The sequence below is a fragment of the Callospermophilus lateralis genome, chromosome 5 (assembly GCF_048772815.1).
Source record: "Callospermophilus lateralis isolate mCalLat2 chromosome 5, mCalLat2.hap1, whole genome shotgun sequence".
NCBI classification, from domain to species: Eukaryota; Metazoa; Chordata; class Mammalia; order Rodentia; family Sciuridae; genus Callospermophilus; species Callospermophilus lateralis.
The window spans coordinates 140,233,110-140,236,912 of NC_135309.1; positions in this window are offsets into that span (position 1 = coordinate 140,233,110).

Below are 3,803 nucleotides of genomic sequence, written 5' to 3' on the forward strand. Positions count from 1 at the left end.
GACTATCTTTCATAACAAGAATGTACATTTAACTAATAATGTTTATCACATTCATACATTGGGCCAATTATTCCAGTAAATTCACGTAGGAAAATATTTGATAAATTTCTTCAGAATTTTGATACAAAATTGAATGAAGATACAGCATACCTGCTAAAATAGAAAAAAAGAAGAGTGTTTGGTAGAAACCAAAGAAAAGGAAAGTTTTACAAAAATAGTCTTTACTTTCAATTTATCCCAGTCCAAATTTTCAGCTTGCTACTTGGATTGTATGCTGACCAGATCTCCATAGGAATGTCACATAACGCTGTTTGAATTCTCTGTTGTATAAGTTTAGTTGAATCACATTGTTTTTTTTTTTCTGAATAATTTTTTTTCTAATCAACACTATGGTAACTGATGTGCTTGGTTAAGCCAACTTAGGGAGCTTTGTGGATGTGCTTAAAAGTGATACTCCACATTGCCACCAAGTCCATTAAACAATTATTGAGATTCCAGTTGATGTTTGGCCCCAGGAATATTGGACCAATTAAAAACAGACTAAACTATGTAAAATAAATCTCAGACATTGCAGAGGACAGAGCTGTATTTTAGGCCGAATTCTTGATGTCATTCATCCTAGCCTGCCAAGTCATAGATAATGGAGGATTGTGTAAAATTAGTGTGATTTTGAGAAGCTCATATCATGGTTTAACCATAAAAACAGGTAACAGAAATTTAAATGAAGGAATCAGAACCAAGTTCATTAAGCTACATTCTCATATGGTATATGAGTACATTCTGGTCATAGACCAAGGGAGAGGACCCTAAAGTCAAGCAAGTGGTTAACATACCTGGGGAAGACTCAAGCTTTTGCTATATGGAGTTTTCCTAAAATCCAGACCTTTCAATTATTTGCATCTTTTTCCTGTTTTGTCTCCTGAAAAATCTTTAGTGTTCCCCACAATTTATTTATAACAATTAAAGTGTTTCAGCATTAATGTAAGACACTAGTTTAGAACAATAATTTTAAAATAATTTCTATATTCAATTACCAGGTTGGACCATAGTATAAATTTATGACTGTTACTTATTTAACATGATGCTCTATATAATTGACAATGATCTGACAAAGCATGGTGTAGTTGTCCCTCAGTATCAATGTTACATTAATCCTAGGCATTCATGTGGATATCAAAATGAGCAGACACATATCCCTTAAATAAAAAAAGAAGTATAGTGTTTACAGATAACCTATGCACAGTCTTTTACTTGAACTCATCTATAATATAATGTAAATGCTATATTAATAGCTGTTATACTATATTGTTGAGGGAATATTGATGAGAAAATCTGTACCTGTTTAGTATAGACTTGACCATAATTGGTTGAACCATGTAATATATAGATAAGACACAGAATAGAATACTCAAATGAGTGTTGACAAGAAGAGAAGGACTTGTAAAAAGACAGAACTATGTCATGCATTCCCACAGATACTTTCCTACATATAGATTCAGCAAAGTGTTTTAACTCAAGTGGGTTTTGCTTTTGGGAAATTTCTGAAATTTTGTTTTTCAAATATTTTCTGTCTTTACTAGGTTGAATCTGCAGATGTAGAACCAGTGAATAGGGAGAACTAATAGGGAGAACTAAATGTGTATTTTAAAACAAACAAAAACCTTCCAAACTTTTGGTTGTTAATCCAGAAATTTTGTTGTCTAATTGTCCTCTCTCAAATTGTCATTAATTCTCTAATTCACAGGACTATCAATATACATCTTCACAATGCTTTCTCTTGACTCCAACTTACATTTTTTTAATGCCTCATTGTCCAGTCCAAATGTCAAGTAATCTCTGTTCCACTTTTCATTTAATACTGACTTGTCCTTCCCAACCAGACTGCATAGTCCTTTGAGAGTGAAGGAGGTGGGCTTACCTTCATTATATACTGTAATGAGCTTTTCACAGTGTCCAGCACAAGTAGACAGCCCACAGAAAAATTTTGACTGACATGAATGTTGACTTCAATTTATCAGAATCTCTCTGTAGGCATATAGGAGCTATGCCCTATTTGATCTTCCCATAAATGGCACTTCTCACATAGGGTTACACTCTGTTAAATTTCTATAGCTTCAGCTTTTGAACTTCATGTAGGTATCACTGTTTGAAAGTTATTGGTTATATACAAGCATGGTTTATTTTAAAGAATTATCCTTGTCTATTTAAATTATTATTTAATATTCCAATATCTAATACTTTAACACATAATAATCTCTATATAATGTAAATATTTAATATGCACAATGATTTAATTCTAGAATTCTTCACTTATTCATTTTATGTGAAAATATAAAAAACTATGTTCTTTTTCTACAAGACTGCCTTGTAATATTAACCATATGACCTGACCAGAAATTTAAATACACACTAAAATAAACTGGCAATATTAATTCCAAATGCATGTGGCTTTTCTAATTAGTGAAAAACTTTACTTGAATAAGTTAGTGAAACATATTGCAGAAGAAAGGAAATAGTTCTTGGCAGGAAAGAGAGTTTATTACTTCTATTTATTCAAAAAACTCTAGTATAATATGTAAATCATGAGAGTAATATAAAAAGAAAAAGTATATGGAGTGATATTCTATGAGCCCTTGGCTGATGCTTGTCAGAACAAAAGTTAAAACTGAGAAGAATATAAAGTTTTACAGATTATTTATTTCAGTCAAAATATAATTATTTATCTATAAATGGACTTCTAAAAATATTTTTGGAAATATCTTCAGAAATAATAACTTAGTTGTGCTTTCCTTAATATAATAATGCATGAATTGGAAGACACTTTAATTGAATTTATTATAAAATATTAAATAATTATTCATCAAATTTTAGTGAACAAAGGCTGAAAAGCACAAAGTCTAAAGTAGTCTCTTATGATAACTCTAAATTCCAAAAAAAAAATTTTAATGTTCCACAGGGAATGAAATTCTCCAATAAGCACACAACCACAACACAGATACATGGTAAAGATTATATGGGATGAGGATTATTTCTGAGGCTCTTTCAACAGGCCTTTGCTGGTGTGCCTATATGTTTTTTCTTTAGAAAATAAACGAAGGAATGAATTCATTGATGTATTGAAATGCACCCTCAAGGTGCAGCCTGAGATGTCACTTGTAGTTAAATGTTTATTCATTTTCCTGACATGCAATCAAAACCTTTGGTTAAGACTCAATGAGTAAACACCCAAAGATCAGCCACCTCTGATCTCTCATTCTGCTTTCCCAGTGATACTGTTTTTCCTTTCTCTCATCACTTGATGGAAGTAGTCTGACTGGCTTTGGTCAATGAGATTTGAGCATAAGCAGTATGCTCAAATTTATATCCAGACCAGAGCACTGACTTTTTGTGTGCCTCAGACTTCATTACCCTATCTCCAGTGTTCCAGTGATTTAGAAGGTCACACCACCTAAATAGTGACCCAAGTTATCAGTGTAATCAGAATCTCAGTCAACATATACTCCTGAAGTCTCTGAACCCAAGAATTTCCATCAAAGCACGTTTAGCATGTACCATAAAGGGAAAAAAAATATTTTGGCTTACTCCCAGGTATTTTAAGGTGAATTTGCTGTTCTAATATTCCACCATAATCTATCATGACTTAATAGCCTTCCTTAAATCTATACAGGAATCACATGACTCTGTGGGTCTTTACAGCAGTGATCCTATTTTATAATTCAGACATGTTAGTCTGATTTCCCTCCGTGGCTTTATATTTTCAACATACATTTCACTCACTCATGGAAAGCATCCCAAGTATTGGC